The sequence below is a fragment of the Acomys russatus genome, chromosome 26, assembly GCF_903995435.1.
Source record: "Acomys russatus chromosome 26, mAcoRus1.1, whole genome shotgun sequence".
NCBI lineage: Eukaryota > Metazoa > Chordata > Mammalia > Rodentia > Muridae > Acomys > Acomys russatus.
The window spans coordinates 30,392,328-30,411,382 of record NC_067162.1 but is presented as its reverse complement, the minus strand read 5'-3'; the positions used below and the strand labels follow the sequence as shown (position 1 = coordinate 30,411,382).

General features: G+C 46.0%; 1 protein-coding gene across 1 annotated transcript in view; it reads left to right on the top strand.

The window, feature by feature from the left end:
- Nucleotides 1-960: 960 nt before the first annotated feature.
- Nucleotides 961-19,055, top strand: part of Gfod2 (glucose-fructose oxidoreductase domain containing 2) — a 31,965-nt gene continuing 13,870 nt past the window's right edge. Inside the window, exon 1 of the mRNA XM_051168759.1 lies at nt 961-1,061. The gene's annotated coding sequence lies outside the window, so the exon portion shown is untranslated. The remainder of the gene's footprint in view (nt 1,062-19,055) is intronic.

The following is a 19,055-nucleotide window of genomic DNA, read 5'->3' as shown; positions in this document are numbered from 1 at the left end:
AGGGTCTACCGGTGTGAATAGCTGTCTGGTAAAACCAAGGACAGCCTCATTACAAAATCGATTTCCAGCCGGGTGTGGTGGCGCACGCCTTTAATCCCAGCACTCAGGAGGCAGAGGCAGGAGGATCGCTGTGAGTTCGAGGCCAGCCTGGTCTACAAAGTGAGTCCAGGATGGCCAAGGCTACACAGAGAAACTGTCTCAAAAAAACCACACACACACACACACACACACACACACACACACACACACACACACACACAAAACAAAACCCAAAATCGATTTCCTTCGGAGAATACAGGCTCCATAAAGAGGTCAAGGGAACTTGAGGTCTCAGTCTAAAAGAGAAATGACATTTAAGGAATAACCAAAGAATACCCAGGGGACACCTGAGCAAACCAGAAAACCAAACTTTCCGAGTCAAGAAATCCGACTAGTTGGAGATAACTGAGCTTCTACAAGCATAGGCTGCTGTCGAGATCTTCCTTTATTCCAGGGAAAACCTCTAAAGCATCTACATTATTCGAGATAGGGCTTCTCTGTGTAAAAGCCCTGGCTGTCCTAGACTGACTTTGCAGACCAGGCTGGCCTTGAACTCACCAATATCCACCTGCCTCTGCCTCCTGAGTGCTGGGATTTAAGGCACGCGCCACCACACCCGGCGTCTACATTCTTGACGCCAGTTGGCAAATCTGAGAGTGTCAGAGGCTGGTAGCTCTTTGGCATCAATAGCTAACCCCAGAAATCGAAAAAGCAACGGCCTCCGGGCCGATTTCGCAAGCACCGCCCCAAGGCGCGAGCATGCGCGGCTCTCCATCCCAGCCCCTCCTCACGCGGGTCCACCCCCGTCACAGAGCATGCGCTGTTCTCCAGCCGCCCCGCCCCTCCCAGCCAGAGCCCCCGGTTCCTTAGAAACCAGGCGGCGTGTTCCCGGTATCGGTGCGCTGGATTCCGGTGCCCGCGCATCCGCACTTGCCTCCCTCAGGGCGGACGGGCGGCCTCCGAAACCTGTCCGGATCCATGTTCTCTCGTGCCGCTCTGGGCGAGCGATGCCAGCGTACCAGGTGAGAGGCAGCCAGCGGCGGGTGAGGGCGAAGGAGGGCATGGCGCGGCCGGGAGCGGGCGCTGGCCCAGCCTCTGCCGCCGCCGGGCTCCTGAGGCTGGAGGCGAGTATACGCGGGGCCCTGGCTGGAAGAGGGGCCTGTGCTAAAAGCCAGTATGTGCACTGCACGGAGTACGAGGGTCGCCCCGAGGGTCGCTTTCTCTACCTTAGAGATAGGACCTGCACATATTGACGCAGAACTTTGGATCCTGTAGGATCTTGAACCTATCACATCCCTATAGAGATGTGAAAGCATAAGATGCCCCGCCCAGTGCGGAGCAGACCACTCGGTACCTGTGTGATGATGGGCGCTTTGTGGGTGAGGGTTTGTGAAGTGTGGAAACTTCAGACAAAGGATTCGTCGCGTAGCTAACTGGTCCATCCTCTTGCAAAATGTGATGGGACTTTGAGGCAGCAAAGATATAAGAAACTGGTGTTCAGATAAAAGCTTGAAAAAAGAACACCCTAGAAACGTTTGGTTTACCTTGGCAGCCCTCGGTATCCCGTGCTGTGTCCTGGTCGGCCCTGGCCTACTTTTGTAGCTCAGGAAAAAAACAAAATAAAACTGATGGACTTGTGGAAACAAAAGATGAAATAAGGTGCTCCTGTCAAGGCTGTATTACACCTGAACGGTGAAGAAAGACGTGGCTGGGAGATGGGCATCGGTGAGTGGGCACGGGAACAGTTTGCCTTCCAGACTGCAGGTCTAAAGGACAAGGAAGACATGGAAAGGTATAAACCGCACTGGGGAGACGGCAAGGAAGCCCTCTTACATTTATTTATGTACATTGTTCTTAGTCTCATGCTAAGGACAGAATACGTGAGGAGGAAATCAAAACCCAGCCGCGGCACTACCTTTATGATCTGTGGGCATAAAGCTTTTATCAGGGAAGACCACTCAGTTGAAAGAATCAGCCGTTAAACTAGAAGACACAACTCTGTTATGATATTGAGTGATAAGGAAAAGATGATTGTCTTCGAGAAGGGGAAGCGAGGCTCATTTGTTACAAGGAAACATTTCCTTCTGAAAACCTACGCCGGAGAACGCAAGAGTTTCAGGACACCCATTTTACAGAAAACAGGAGAAAATTAATGCTTTAGGACTGTGGGGTTTGTTTGTTTGTTTGTTTGCTTGTTTGTTTTTCTTTCAAAACAGGATTTCTCTGTGTAGCCTTGGCTGCCCTGGAACTCACTCTGTAGACCAGGCTGGCCTCGACTGCCTCTGCCTCCCCAGTGCTGCAATTGAAGGTGTGTGCCATCACTGCCCCAGCCTAGGGCTATGAATTTAAAACATGCTTTTTGGGACCAAGAAGTGGAGATTTTTGTGGGCAGTTCAGTTGGTAGAATCCCTATTTTATAGATGAAATTTCTGTTAGAAGGAATGTTCTCTTACCATGTGGTTGTCTCACTTTTCCTGCCAAATTATTGGTCTGTGGTAATCTTTATTTATCCAATTTATTTATTGAGATTTGGCTTCAAACTCACTGTGTAGCTGAAGATGACCCTACACTATTCCGATCCTCCTGCCTCCGTGTACCACTGTGTCTGGTTTTATAAGGCACTGTATGAACTGAGCTACATCTGTAATCTTCCATTAAAAATAGTTTTTATATCTTATTAACTTACTCTGCGTATGTGAATGTGGCGGTCAGGGACAGCTGGTCCTGCCGTTGGATCTTGAGGGTGGGATTTTAGTGTCAGGCTTCGCAGCAGGTGCTTTTTACCTGATCAGCCACCTCCCTGGTGCGCACACGTGTGTGTGTGTGTGTGTGTGTGTGTGTGTGTGTGTGTGTTCGTGTGCGCGTGCGTGCGCGCGCGCGTGTGCATGTGTGTGTGTGTGTGTGTGTGTGTGTGTGTGTGAAGAAATTCAAGTTGAGTGAGGTTGATACGTGCCTGTAATCCTAGCACCCAGGAGGTAGAGGCAGGAAGATGGCAAGTTCTGGGCCAGTTTGGGTTGCATATTAAGACCATGTCTCAAAAACATAAAGTGGGGGGTGGAGTAGAGATATGGCTTAGTGGTTAAGAACACTTGATATAGCAAGGCATGGTGGTGTACACCTTTAATCTCTGAACTCGGGAGGCAGAGGCAGGTGGATCTATGAGTTCGAGGCCAGCCTGCTCTACAAAGCGAGTCCAGGACAGCCAAGGCTACACAGAGAAACCCTGTCTGGGGGGTGGGAGGGGAAGAACACTTGATGTTCTTGCAGAAGATGGGTTGGTTTCCTAGCACTTACATGGTGCCTCACAACCACCCATAAATCCAGTTCGAGGGGCCTGGGGCACTCTCTTCGGGCCTCCTCATACACACAATATATATAAATCTTTTTACATGATTAAGAGCAAAAGGGGCGGGGCAGAGAGGTGGCACAGAGGTTAAGAGCACTGGTTGCTGTCCTAAAGGTCCTGAGTTCAATTCCCAGCAACCACATGGTGGCTCACAACCATCTATAATAAGATCTGGTGCCCTCTTCTGGCCTGCAGGCATTACATGCAGGCAGAATACAATATACATTAAAAAAAATCATGAGTATGTTTTCACTGAGACAGGTTCTCAACCATATATGTAATGCTGTCTGTCCTGGATTTGAACTTACGAAGATCTGTCTGCCTCTTACTCCTGGGCGCTGCGATTAGAGCTGTATGACACCGTGCCTGGCTGCACATGTTTTTTTGAGATAAGAGCTCACTCTGAGGTGTACATTATTACAGAAATCTCATATCTGAATTTTCCAGGGCTCTGTTGATGTTGTTTGTTCATGTGTTCTCTACTTTCTATTCTTACTATAAAGAACAGGCCGGCCTCAAGCTTTCTGCAATCTTCTTGCCTCTGGTCTTGAGTGCTGGGATCGCAGGCATGCACTACCACTTTAATTTTTTGTCTAGATTTATTTAAAGTTATGAGTGTTTTGCCTGCATGTGTGTATGTACACCATATGCGTGCCTGGTGCCTGTGCAGCCAGAAGAGGGTGTCATATCTCCTAGTAATGGAGTTAGAGATGGCTGTGAATTGCCATTGTGTGCTGGAAGTGAACCCAGTCCTCTGCCATAGCAATAGGTCCTTTTTGTTTTGTTGTTGGGTTTTTTTCCCTCTTGGTTTTTCTTTCTTTCTTTCTTTCTTTTTTTTTTTTTTTTTTTCCGAGACAGGGTTTCTCTGTGTAGCCTTGGTTGTCCTGGATTTACTCTGTAGACCAGGCTGGCCTTGAACTCACAGCGATCCGCCTGCCTCTGCCTCCCGAGTGCTGGGATTACAGGCATGCGCCACCACGCCCATCCCCTCCCCTTGGTTTTTCAAAACAGGGTTTCTCTGTGTAGCCCTGGCTGCCCTGGAACTGTCTTTGTAGACCAGTCTGGCCTTGAACTCACAGAGCTCTGCCTGCCTCTGCCTCCTGAGTGCTGGGACTAAAGGCGGATACCACCACTGCCTAGAGCAATAAGTACGTTTAACTACTGAGACTTTGTAATGGTAGCATATGTATAGCTTAGCTGTGGCTACATTGTGTTTCAGGGGTTTGTGTGCATTTTTTCCCCCCTGTTCTGAGTTCTGCAGTCTAACACTTTTTTTCAGAGGAGAGTGGACTTACAGGAGACTCTCCAGGTGTTTCTACGTTACTATGGCAATGAAACCTTTGACAAATAATTGCTTAGCACCCACTCCATTTTCAGGGTAAGTGAGGGCAGCTATCAAGTCTGACCTGCAATAAAGTAATCACTGGTGTTTGACAGGTCAACTGCAAGGAACTCTTACCAGATAAGCCAGTAAGACTTTCACTGAGCTGGTTTTCTGGTTTTACTGTTGAGAAATAAAGAGGGCATTAGACAGGAATTAGCCAGGCCTAGCATTTAATCTCATGCCTTTAATCCCAGCGTTTGGAAAGCAGAGGCAGGTGGGTGTTTGTGAGTTCTCAGCCAGTCAGAGCTACATAGTGGGGCTCTGTCTCAGAAGGGGGTGGGCAGGAAGAAAAAGAGAAAGAAGAAAGACAAACAGGGGAATCAGGTGCCGTTAATTGGACAGGGGAAATGGCCTTTTTGCGTTTCTAGTGCTTAGAAATTCACTTGTGCAAATTCATAATGGGGTGATTCTTAGGTAGAGCCACAAATGGAGCCAGAGAACAGTTAGGAGAAAATTGAATCAGATTTTGGTATTGTTGAGAATTTGTATGTAGTATAATAAAAAGGTGTTACTTGTCTTACATAAAAAGTCAAGTTATGGGTCCTGGCGTGGTGCCTCACACCTTTAGTCCCAGCACTCAGGAAGCAGAGGTAGGCAGACTGCTGTGAGTTTGAGGCCAGCCTGGTCTACAAAGCAAGTCCAGGACAGCTAGGGATACACACAGAGAAACTGTCTCGGAAAAACAAACAAATAAAAGAGATATTGAGGAAAAAAATCAGATATCCCTGAGCTCCTCATCTTTTTTTTTTTTTTTTTTTTTTTTTTTTAAGTTTTTTTCTTTTGGTTTTTAAAAAAAGATTAAAAAAAAAAAAAAAAAAAAAGATTTATTGCTTTAAAAAAAAAAAGCCCTACCCAGATCTAGCCAATGGTCAGAACATTCTCCACAGTTGAGTGGAGAGTGGGATATGACTTTCTCACGTACTCTGGTGCCTCACATTTGACCATGTCTCCTGGAGGGGGAGACCTGGTGGCACTCAGAGGAAGGACAGGTAATCCCCCTCAGGAACAGTCATAGGGGAGGGGAATAAGGGGAAAATGGGAGGGAGGGAAGAATGGGAGGATACAAGGGATGGGATAACCATTGAGATATAACAAGAATAAATTAATAAAATTTAAAAAAATAAAGAAATAAAAAAATTTAAAAAAGATTTATTGATTTCAGCCGGGCATGGTGGTGCACACCTTTAATCCCAGCACTCGGGAGGCAGAGGCAGGCGGATAGCTGTGAGTTCCAGGCCAGCCTGGTCTACAGAGTCCAGGACAGCCAAGGCTGCAAAGAGAAACCCTGTCTCAAAAAAAAAAAAAAAAAAGTTGGGGGCTTTGATGTATTTTGATGCTAATTACTGCTTTCTGTCTCTGTGACCCACCAAAAAGCCATCCCACCTGGGCAGGGCAAAGGAGATGGGTGGGGCTAGGAGAAAGGAATTCTGGGAAGAAAAAAGACCGCCAGAAGGAGAAAGAGGAAAAAGAGTAGGAGAGAAACCTGAAGGGATAAGAATAGGAGGCCAGGGGACTGGAGAGATGGCTCAGCGGTTAAGAGCACTGTCTGTTCTTCCAGAGGTCCTGAGTTCAATTCCCAGCAACCACATGGTGGCTCACGACCATCTATAATGTGATCTAATGTGCACTGTATACGTAATAAATAAATAAATCTTTAAAAAAAAAAAAAAAAAAAAAAAGAATAGGAGGCCGCCACAGGTTAGATAGAAGAAAAACACATGGCCAGCATGGATGGAGAATCCGGCCCAGATAAAGAACATTAACAAATATTTGGGGAGCTGGGCGTGGTGGCGCACGCCTTTAATCCCAGCACTCGGGAGGCAGAGGCAGGCGGATCGATGTGAGTTCTAGGCCAGCCTGGTCTACAAAGTGAGTCCAGGATGGCCAAGGCTACACAGAGAAACCCTGTCTTGAAAAACCAAAAAACAAAACAAAACAAAACAAATATTTGGGATGTTTGTATGGAAGGTAGCTTGATAGAAGTTATTGGAAACAGATGGCATGGGATTGAGGCAGGGATCCCATACTTGACCTGCTATGAAAAATAGTTTAGGGGATTGATATCTGCCCTGCCCCAGGTTAACTAAGGCTATTTTAAAATATAACAAGTGTCTGTGTCTTCATTGATCGCTAGCTGGGCCTACTGATAATACAGATAATTTAAAAACAATAAAAAATAGATTTATTTATTTATTATGTATACAGTGCTCTGTCTGTATGTACATCTGTAGGCCAGAAGAGGGCATCAGATCACATTACAGATGGTTGTGAACCATCATGTGGTTGCTGGGAATTGAACTCAGGACCTTTGGAAGAGCAGGTGGTGCTCTTAACCACTGAGCCATCTCTAACCTTGTTGTTGTTGTTGTTATTATTATTATTGTTGTTGTTGTTGTTGTTGTTGTTGTTATTATTATTATTATTATTATTATTATTATTATAATAATACAGTGCTCTGCCTTTGTGTACATCTGCAGACCAGAAGGGGCCATCAGATCACATCGTAGATAGTTGTGAGCCACCATATGGTTGCTGGGAATTGAACTCAGGATCAATTAGCAGTCAGTGCTCTTAACCTCTGAGACATCTCTCTAGCCCTTCTTTTGTTTTTTATAACCACTCTGGCTGGACTCATACTCACAGAGCTCTGCCTGCCTGTGTGCTACTACTGCCCAGCTCTGGTCTTATGTTTTGGGTTTTGTTTTATTTTGTTATTTAGTACTGGACATGTGTTTACTGGGCAAGTAAGATTACCACTGAACACTGCCATCCCACCACCTCCTTGGTTCTTATTGGTAGATTGCATTCCAAAGAGGATATCCGTCTGATTAGTAACTTCTGGAGCCCCGTGCGGCACATGCTAGTTATCTCTGAGGGGAGCGGTTCTAGGAGCCTGTGAGTTGGTATGTTTGACCTGCTAGGGATTCTTTGGTTGTCAGAGAGAAGGGGTAACTACTTCATGTGTCTTTTTAGCCTTTTGCATTTATAATCCTGTGTGGAGTGTTGAGGAGACCCAGCTTGTAATGGGGGCTGTGGAGCAAATGATTTAATATACCATTTTCTTATAAGATGTTACTTTGAAAACAATTTGTTGTATTTAAACATTGAGGGGGTCAGGGGGCTGGGCGGGGGTGGGGTGAACGTTCCTGTATGGGCACACACAGAGACAGCTTTTTGGGGTTGGTGCTGACCTTCTTCCTTTATGTGGGTTCTGGGATTCGAACTCGGGTCGTCAGGCTTGTATAGCAAGCTCTGGCTTACTGAGCCATCTTGCTGGGTTTGATCTTGATCGTGCTGTCTTAGTTAGGCTCATGATTCTGCGCTGAAACACCACAACCAAGAGCAACTTGGGGAGGAAAGGCTGTATTTGGCTTAGGCTTCCACATCACTGTTGATAATCGAAGGAAGTCAGAACAGGAACTCAAACAGTGAAGGAACCTGGAGGCAGGAGCTGGTGCAGAGGCCACCGAGTGTGCTCCTTACTGGCCTGCTCAGCACAGAACCTAAGACACCAGCCAGGGTGGCCCCGCCCACAATGGGCTGATTCCTCTCATGTCAGTTACTAAGAGGCCGTACAGGCTCGCCTACAGCCTGATCTCTTTATTTTATTTATTTAGTTTTTATTTTTTTGGTTTTTCAAGACAGGGTTTCTCTGTGTTACCCTGGCTGTCCTGGACTCACTTTGTAGACCAGACTGGCCTCGAACTCACAGCAAACTGCCTGCCTCTGCCTCCTGAGTGTTGGGATTAAAGGCATGCGCCACCATGCCCGGCCGGCTGTTTTTTTGTTTTTTGTTTTTTTGGTTTTTCGAGACAGGGTTTCTCTGTGTAGCCTTGGCCGTCCTGAACTCACTTTGTAGACCAGGCTGGCCTCGAACTCACAGCGATCCGCCTGCCTCTGCCTCCCGAGTGCTGGGATTAAAGGCGTGCGCCACCACGCCCTGCTTTGTTTTTTGTTTTTAATGAAAGCATTTTCTCAGTTGAGGTTTCTGTCTCAAGCCTGGGTCTAGTTGCCATGAAACAAGTCAGTACATATGCTGTTTATTTTTAAATTTCTTTCAGTGATTAATATCCCTAATATATTGATTGCTCTCCAGAGAACATTTAATGCACTTAAATACCAAATTACAAAGGAATGTTATCTGCTATGTATTTAGAAGTATGAAATTTCAGGGACTTAGAATCTGCTTGATACTGAAAACATAGTTTTTGTCCTGAAAGAGTGTAGAGTCTCAATAGTGGACAAGACATCATTTAAACAGGAACAGAAGGCCGGTGAGATCGTGTATCCCTGTAATCCCAGCACTTGGGAGGCAGAGGCAGGTGGATTTTTGTGTGTGAACTCAAGGCCAGCCTGGTCTACAAAGTGAGTCCAGCACAGCCAGAGCTGTTATACAAAGAAACTCTGTAGGGAAAAACAAAACTAATAAAATAAACAGAAACAGAAAATTCTAAATACTTAAATGAATGAGTGTTTTCAGTTAGGCACATCCTGTATATAACCTTTGTTTTGCAGCTGGCCCTTTAATTACACAGCAACAAAAGAAAAAAGGGGTGGTGTGGCAAAGAAAAAAAAAGTGATTTCGTTAGTTTACATCCCATAGTTAACAACTAGAGGATAGAGCTAAGCATAGTTATGGCCCAGCTAATAAGCAGATTTTTCTATTTATTTACTCTGTGTGTGTGTGTGTGTGTGTGTGTGTGTGTGTGTGTCTGTGTGTCTGTGTGTCTGTGTGTGTGTCAGTGTGTCTGTACCTCTGGGAATGTGCTTGCTACAGTGTAAGTGTGGAGGTCATAGGACAACTTGTGGGAGCTTGCTTCTTGTATAAATTGAGGGTTTCAGCACCAGATGTATAAACCGAGGCCATGACCACTCCAAGGTATAGTTAAGGGAAGATTTTTGTTGTTGGCTGTGAGGGAGCGTATAGCCAGAGGCATCTGGAAGAGTCCAGACGAGGAGGGAAGGTAGTGCACTGGACATGGCCAAGAGAGAAGGGAGGGGGTGTAAGAGAGGAGGAAAAAGAGTTCAGGCAAAGGAGACCAAGAGAGGAAGATGAAGCAGAGTGAGCATGGCTGGGTTGCCGGGTTAAAGAAGAATGAGAAGCTGGGGAGGGAAGGCCAGGAGCTGATGTTTGAGAAGAGGGAGAAGACCTGGAGGCCGGCGTGCACTTCGGGGTGCTAAGAGGCAACACACATAGCCTTTTGCGCCTGATGGTCCTCTCCTACCAGGATGGTTTTGGGGATTCAACTCAGGTCTGTAAGCCTGGGGGTGAGTGCCTTTACCCACTGAGCCGCTGGCCCTGCTGTGCACAGTGCTGCATACAAGTGCACCAAAAGTGGACAAGGTGGCTCATGCCTGTAATTTCAGCAATTGAGAGGCTGAGGCAGGAGGATTTCTGTGAGTTCAAGGCCAGCCTCTTCTATATAGTGAGCTCAAAGCTATATGTTATGATTTTTGTCTTCAAAACATAAACAAGCAAAAAAGAAGGTGAAAGCCTAAAGGCTATGTCAATTGAAAAGCATCATAAATAAAAATTCACCTTGTTCTTGGCGCCACAAGGAAAACCAACCTGTGTAACATACTGTGTCTGGGGTTGCCCTCGGTGCCATAAGACAAACCAGTGTTTGTTACCACATGACTTGTCACAGCCCGGCTCCCAGGTCACACCAGTTTGTGTTCATTTAGGCACAAGCAAGACATGGAAACGGAGATCCAGGGACAGGTCCTGTGTCCCAGGTCCTGGCATGGCGCCTCACTCCTGGTGACTAAAAGTGGTAGGGATGAATGAAGCGAGAACCCTGGTGACTGTTGGTGGAGGTGGCCTAGGACTTCTGCCTTGGTCTCTTTTGGGCTGGGATTACTGTCGTGTGCCACTGTGCCCGGCTTATTACGGATATATTTTAAAGAGCCTGTTAGAAGGCTCAGGGGGTAAAGGCACTTGCTGCTGGCCTGACAACCTGAGTTTGAGTCTTAGTACCTACAAAGGAGGAGAGAACCAACTGCTGCTGCAAGTTGTCCTCTGCCCTCTGCAAATGTGCACACTAAGGAAACGAATATAACTGCAAAGAAACAAATAGAACTCAATAAAAATGTGGTCGGGCTGGCAGAGGGGTGCTTCTCTCATTCCAGCTGGGGCTCTGTAACCTAAGACACACTAAGTGCCTCTGTGGGGTTACAGTTACTTCTCCTTTGTTGTGCTTCACAGAGTAGGTCATCAGGCCAGTGACTGGTCCTGAGTGCAGAGGAGTGGAGTGGAGCTGGTGCCTCTGTGCTCCGACCGGTGGTGGCTGCCTAACAGCTGACTGCCCTGTCAGCTAGTGGAGCTGAGAGATAGCAACTCTTTTCTTTGTCCTGCTTTTGGTTTTGCTCCCAGTGGGAAGGTGAAATGTGTGACAGATGTCACAGAGTCAGTGTAGGCACTGTTCAAATTAACAATATTTATGGAAAACAATTGGCAAGAGTCAATACCTGTTTCCTCCTCTCTCCCTTTCCCTTTTCTGTTCTTTTCCTTTCTTCTCTCCTTCCTTATCCCTCCCTCCCCCCTTTCCTTTTCTGTTTTTTGTTTGTTTTACGTGCCTGCGTGTGCACACATACTGTTGTGGAGGTGAAAGGACAACTTTAATTGAGTGTCTTTTCTTTCCACCACATGAGTCCCAGAGACCAAACTCAGACAGATATGCTTGGCAGCAAGCCCTGAGTCATCTCACAAGCTTGCTTTTTATTGTTCGTTTTGTTTTGGGTTATGTTTGGTTAGTTTTGTTTCTGAGGCAGGGGGTATCTCTGTGTTGCCCTGGCTGGTCTCAAATTCAGAAACTTTTGTTGGGGCTGGAGAGATGGCTCAGCGGTTAAGAGCACTGTCTGCTCTTCCACAGGTCTTGAGTTCAATTCCCAGCAACCACATGGTGGCTCACAACTATCTATAATGTGATCGGATGTCCTCTTCTGCCTGTAGATGTACATGCAGGCACAGCACTGTATACATAATAATAAATAAATCTTTAAAAAAAAAAAAAAAAAAAAAAGAAACTTTTGTTGTGTGGCCAAGGCTGACTGGCCTAAACCTCAGTGGTCCTCTTGCCTCAGCCACCAAGGGCTGGGATTGTAGGTGTGCATCGCTTCTCCAGCTTCATCTCTTGGTTTTTAGTCGGAAGATAATTGCAGGTGAAAAAGCATTGTCCCGCTGCTCTGAAGCATTCATGTTAGCATTTCAGACTAGCTACCAGCTGGCTGTTGGGGATTTGTGACCATACTGTAGCTCGTACCTTGGCTTTGAACTTGTTCAGAGCTGCTTCTCTCTGGTCCAGCTCTGAGGATGAGGTGTGGTTGCCTGTGTTCTTTGGGTTCAGCCCTACCGTTTGAGTCTTGTTAGCTTGTCTACCATACTGCTCAATTCTGGATATCAAACAGGTTATAAGAAAGGCTAGGGGACAGTCAGAGTTACATTCCTAACTAAATTCTGGCATGTCACTGCTGCTAAAAGTCAAATGGTCCCCAACAGGCCCCTAGTTTTTGCAAAACAGAAAGGTGGCCTTTTTATATCCTGTGTTTTTTATTTTCCTGTTTGTTTGCATTGGTACTGAGGATTGAGCTCAGGCTCTCAGTACATGTAAACTGAGCTCTACCACTGGGCTATACATTTGCTCCTATTTTTCTTTTTTCTTTTTCTTTTCTTTCTTTTTTTTTTTTTTTTTTGGTTTTTTTCGAGACAGGGTTTCTCTGTGTAGCCTTGGCCATCCTGGACTCACTTTGTAGACCAGGCTGGCCTCGAACTCACAGCGATCCGCCTGCCTCTGCCTCCCGAGTCCTGGGACTAAAGGCGTGTGCCACCACGCCCGGCTTGCCCCTATTTTTCTTTTTCTTTCTTTCTTTCTTTTTTTTAAAATCTCTTTTACTGTCCTCAAGAATTATCCTATGTTACTGGGTGTGGTGGCGCATGCCTTTAATCCCAGCACCTGGGAGGCAAAGACAGGCGGATGCTGTGAGTTTGAAGCCAGCCTGGTCTACAAAGTGAGGCCAGGACAGTCAAGGCTACACAGAGAAACCCTGTCTCAAAAAACAAAACAAGGGCTGGAGAGATGGCTCAGAGGTTAAGAGCACCGCCTGCTCTTCCAGAGGTCCTGAGTTCAATTCCCAGCAACCACATGGAAGCTCCCAACCATCTGTAATGAGATCTGGTGCCCTCTTCTGGAGTGCATGAAGAACATTGTATACATAATAAATAAATAAATAAATAAATAAACAAACAAACAAACAAACAAATTCTCTTTAAAACAGAACAAATAAACAAAAAGAATTATCCTATTTTGAAGATTCTTCTTTGGATGTTAAACAATGGCATTCCTTAGGGTGAGAATTCTGTAGTATTATTTAAGTGAGATTATACTTCAGGTAGTTTACACTCCTTTAAAAAAAGCCACAGAGCTGGGCGTGGTGGTGCACGCCTTTAATCGCAGCACTCAGGAGGCAGAGGCAGGTGGATTGTTGTGAGTTCGAGGCCAGCCTGGTCTACAAAGTGAGTCCAGGACAGCCAAGGCTACACAGAGAAACCCTGTCTTGAAAAACCAAACCAACCAACCAACCAAAAACCCCCCACAGGCCTCTATTTTTATTAAATGCATTTATTCAGTTTGTGTGTGTGTGTACGTGCACATGCCACATTTTTAATGTAGTGGTCAGAAGACAGTTTGTTAGAGTCAGTTCTCTCCTTTGGCCCCAGGGATTGAACTCAGGTTGTCAGGCTTGGTGACAAGCACCGTTACCCACTGAGCCACCTTACCAGCCCAGTTTTTGCTCTTAAGGTTTAAAAGTAATCATTTATCTAAAATCAGAAAGACAAGAAATTAAGAGCTTCTAATCAGTGTGGCCTCCTCACAGGCTTGAACCTGATTTAGTTCGTTCATTCTTCCGTCCACCCATTGCTGTGTTCATTGAGTCGCTGAGTGGTTCTGCAGCCTGTACTCTATCAAATGCCATGCTGTGTTTTGGGGGGGGGGCAGCAGTGTGAGAGAAGCCCCATGCTGCCATCCTGACAGATGATGGATAGTTGACCTGTGGCAAGCACTGAGAAAGCCAAGGCCCTGTTGCTGTGGGAACACTGAACTGAATCGCTTACATTAGCTAAGGACCCAGGCTCTCTGAGGGAGTGGTGCGGACAAGAAGAACTGAAGAAAACGGTCCAGGCAGAGTAATTTGCATAGACCAAAGTCTCAAAGAAGAACTGAAGGCTCATACTGAGGATGGTGGCAAGCCTGGGGCAAAGTCGGAGGTGGAGAGCTGGGAAGTAGCTGAGGAGCTGTGCTGTAAGCACTGTAGGTTATTTGGGTTATCCCCTTAGTCTGGGGAAGTTAAGCAGCTGGCAGACAGGGAGACTTCATTATTGTCATGTTTCTTTTCAACTGGTTAAGTTTGGGTCACTAGCATTCGTTTGGGTCCCCTGTTACTTTTCTTCCTTTTGACTGAACACAGCCTCCATTGATCTCTACTGTGGGCCTCCAAACTTTGATGTATAGTATTCTTCTCTGGTGAGAGAAGGAGATGTGACTGTAGGGGGGACTAAGGGAGCTGCTGTGTGATGGAGAGGAGGGGTGAAAGCTGTGAAAGTGGCTCTGGGCTAAGGGCGCCCTCTGGAGAAGACAGGACAGGCAGCACTTCTTCCCCGCCGTTAGTCTGCTGTCACCTGGTACTTGCTTGTTTTCCTGAACCACTAAATCTGTTCCAAACTACTCAAGCTAATGGTGTGTGTGTGTGTACGCGCGCGCGCGTTCTCGCGTGTATTCGTGCATGTATGTATGTTTGCATGTGTGCTTATGGAGGCCAGTAACATACATGTCTCCTTCTCATTTACTCTCCAAGCCCCAAGAATCTTCCTGTCTTTGATTCCTCAGCCCTGGCATTAGCAGAGAGGCATAGTGGCACCCCCCCAGCTTCGTACATGGGTGTTGGGGGTCTAAACACAAGTCCCCTCATGGTTATATAGTAAGTGCTTTCCTGACTGAGCCATTGCCCCTTGTTTTGTTGGAGACAGAGATTTACTGTGGCGCTCAATGTTGAGGTTACAGGCATGAGCCACCATGCCTGACTAGAGCTCTCTTTCGTAGAGGGGCATGTGCCTTGGAACTCCGTCTTACTCTCCTTTCCCCTCTTTCTTCCTCCTTTTCTCCCTCTCTTTCTCCTTCACGCCCCGCCCCGCCCCAGTGTTTCTCTGTGTAGCCTTGGCTGTCCTAGAACTCTTTTTTTTTTTTTTGAGACAGGGTTTCTCTGTGTAGCCTTGGCTGTCCTGGACTCGCTTTGTAGACCAGGCTGGCCTCGAACTCACAACAATCCGCCTGCCTCTGCCTCCCGAGTGCTGGGATTAAAGGCGTGCGCCACCACTGCCCGGCCTACTAGAACTCTTTTTGCAGACCAGGCTGGCCTAGATCTTGGAGATCCACCTGCCTCTGTCTCCCTAATGCTGGGATTAAAGGCGCGCACCATCGTGCCTGGCTTCTCCCTCTTTTTAAGGCAGGGTCTCATGCCATCTAGGCTGGCCTACATAGAACTCACTATGTAGCCTGGCATGGTGACACACACCTTTAGTTCCAGCACTTGGGAGGCAGAGGCAGGCAGATTGATGTGAGTTTGAGGCCAGCCTGGTCTACAAAATGAGTCTAGGACAGCTAAGGCTACACAGAGAAACTCTGTCTTGAAAAACAAAACAAACAAAAAGAACTCACTGTGTTGGCAAGGGTGACTTTGAACCTCCTAAATCTAGGGTTAAGTCAGCACACCTGCCTACAGCACTAGATTGGAATTGAAACAGTATTTCACTCATGCTGCTCAGGTACTCTGCCAACTGAGTATCAGCCTCCTATCTCACTTTGTAGCTAGAGATTAATTAACTTGCATACCTATCCCAAGACCCGGCTGAGCTATATATAGCTTTTCTTTTGTTTGTCTTTAATTTTAGATAGGGTCTCAATATGTAGCCTAGGTTAGCCTGGAGCTTCTCAAGTGCTTTGATTACAGGGATGAGTCACCATGTCCATCTCTATACATTGTTTTTAGATTGACTTATTTCTTTTAGTTAGGTTTTTTGTTGTTTTTGTTTTATTTTTTGACATATGGTCTCTACGTAACCCTGGCTAGTCTCTTGAACTCACAATGATCCTCTGGCCTCCGTCTCCTGAGTACTGGGATTAAAGGGGTATACCACTACATCTGGCTACATTTTTTAGTTTTATATGTGCAAGTATTTTGCATGCATGCATGCATGCGTGCCCACCATGTGCATGCCTGGTGCCCTAAGAAGTCAAAAGAGGCCTAGTCAGATACCCTGGAACTGTAAGCTGCCATGTGGATGCTAGGCACTGAACTCGGCCCTGTGCAAGTGCTCGTCACCAGCGAGCCACTGCTCCAGCTTCTGTATACAGTAAACGTGGCTTGGTTTCTTGGTTTTGTGAGAACAAGTCTGAAACCTTTTTCTTTTTTTCCTTAGAAAATATTTACTTATTAAACTTTTATTATTTACTAGGCATCTGATAAAACATTGGAAAAAATAGACACCTTCAAGCGTGTTCCTAGGGAGCATAAGTTCTAGCAGGTTGGCAGGTAAAAACAGCAACACTATAACCCTAACCCTGTTCTTGTAGGACTGTGTTAAGATCTTGGGAAGTTGCTGATAGAATGCTTGCCTATCATACATGAGGCTTTAGGACCGATTCCCCAATATTAAAGAAATAATAGAAAAAAGACCATATTTAAGTAAAGACCTGAAAGGAAGCGGGAATAAGTAGATGTCTATACCATAGAGTGCATCTGGAGTGTAAGGTCCTGAGACAGGAGCAAACCTGGCATGTTTGAGCTACGTACAGCAGTGAGCCCTTGTATAAAGTTGGCAGTAGGAGGGGTGCAGACAGATCCTGTAGGGCTTTGTAGGTCAGTGGAAGAGTTTTGTTTTTATTTCACATGATGAAGCCTTTGGCCAAGTACTCTGATCTCAATTACACTTTAGTCACGTTACTCTTGCTGCTGTGTGAGTAGATTGGGGGTGCAGCATGGGGAGACAGATTAGAAGCAGGAACCAGTTAGGCTATTGCAGTAAGGCAGGAGAATAATGGTCACTTGAACTGAGGCAGTGGTCACAGAAAGTGAAAAGCACTCTGATTGAAGATGAAGGCGGAAGGCAGAGTTGACAAAAGATTTGTTGGTGGATCAGATATCAAGTGTGAGAAGGAAGCAAAGATAACTCCAGGGTTTTGGCCTGAACCATTGGAACATCTGTGTTAACCAATTTCAGTGAAGCCACCATGGGAGGAATGGAAACATCAGTGTTTTTTCTGGACATTTGAAGTTTCAGATGCATATTAAGCATTCAAGTGGAGATGTCAGATAGGTAGTTGATTATACTGGTCTGGACCTCAAGCAAAAGGATCTAGGGGATGACTTTAGGAGTCACTAGGGAATAGATGGAATTTAAAGTCATGAGACTTAGTAGAATCATCAAGCAAGTATAAATAGAAAAGAGAAACGGGCAGGGCCTGAGCTGTGGTATTACACTGGTTAGCAGGAGAAACTAGCAAGAAGGGTCTGAGAAGTGGCCAGAGGACTGGGAATGAAACCAGGATACATTTATGTTCTAGGAGGCAGTTCAACCCCCAAGTTGTACATGGTGCCTTTTTCATTTGGAACTTTGAAAGTGTATTACATATTTATCATTAATGCCCTACTTTCTTTCCTTTGTATTTTTTGTTTTTGTTTCTTTAGAAAGGCTCACCCTGTAGCTTAGATTGATTGGCCTTTAGCTCTCTCAGGCCCCCTGCCTTACCTCCCAAGTACTGGAGTTAAAGGTGTGCACCACCATGCCTCACCCATTTAATCCTTTATGTGGCACCAGTTTTTATCTTACTGTACCCTGTTCTCTCTCTCTCTCTCTCTCTCTCTCTCTCTTTCTCTCTCTCTCTCTCTCTCTCTCTCTCTGTCTTTTGTTGTTGTTTTTTGAGACAGGGTCTCTCTGTATAAGAGCCCTGGCTGCCCTGGACTCACTTTGTAGACCAGGCTGGCCTCAAACTCACAGAGATCCACCAGCCTCTTCCTCCAGAGTTCTGGAATTAAAGATGTGTGCCACCATGCCCTGGCTTCCCTTACTGCTTTTGATAATGAACTGTGAGTGAAATAAACCCTTACCTTCCCAAGTTGCTTTGGTCATGGTGTTTCATTATAGCAGTAGTAAGCCTAAGTAAGACAACATGTGTGCACACATGTATAGGTATCATACGCTGTGACTCAAGTGTGGAGGTTGAGGGCAATGAGTGGGAATTGCTTTTCTCCTAAGGTATAAGCTCCAGGGATCAAACTCAGGTCTTCAGGCTTAGTGCTAAGAGCTTTTACCTGCTGAGCCACTCCCTCTGCTTTTTTTTTTCTTCTTCTTCTTTTTCCATTTGTTGGGGGGGGGGGGGCTTTGAGTCAGGTGTTTCAGTCAAACCCAGAGTTCACTGGTGTGTCTAGTCTAGCTAACCTGCTTGCTCTGGAGATCCTGTCTGCACCTTCCAAGCCTAGAGTTACAGCTGAATAGCCATGTCCACCTGATAGTTACACTGGTTCAGGAGATCTGAATTCCTGCTGTGTAACAAGTGCTTTAACCACTGAGCCGTCTCCCCAACCCTTCCACCTTAACGTGTGCTACAGCGCTCATGTACACAAACATGTACACACATACTTTGTCTCAAAAAATGTTAGTTAGTTAGCATACAATATAATGGGGTTAGTTAAAGCATTTTCAAACATACAGCATTGCTCATAGCATTTCTCCCCTCCACACACACAGCTGACAGAGACTGTAAGTCCAAAGATAGATGAACACACCTGTGATCAGGGCTCTGGGAAAAGCCGAGACAGGCATGTTGCTGTGAATTTAAGTTAAGCTGCCCGAGTTACACAGTGAGTTCTAGGCTGTAGTATGAAACAGCATCTCAAAGAAACAAAGGGAGGAAAGGGAGAGGAGGGGCCGGGTGGAGAGGAAGAAAGTGACTGGCTCACTGTAGGCTGCCCAGCTGGTAAGTTTGGGTTTGAACCGATGCTTCCAACTTCTGTACTGCCTTCCCCATCACCTGGTACTGGTACTTTGCCTTCCTGACCAGCCTGTGGTGACTGAAATTGACACGAGCTTGGTGAGGCTAAGATTTGTTTAGATCTTAGGGGCATATGAGGCCCCTTTGTGGGTGTTAATGAAGTCAATGGGAGTAAAACAGGTTTGTTTTTTTGTTTTGTTTTGGTTTGGTTTTGGTTTTTCGAGACAGGGTTTCTCTGTGT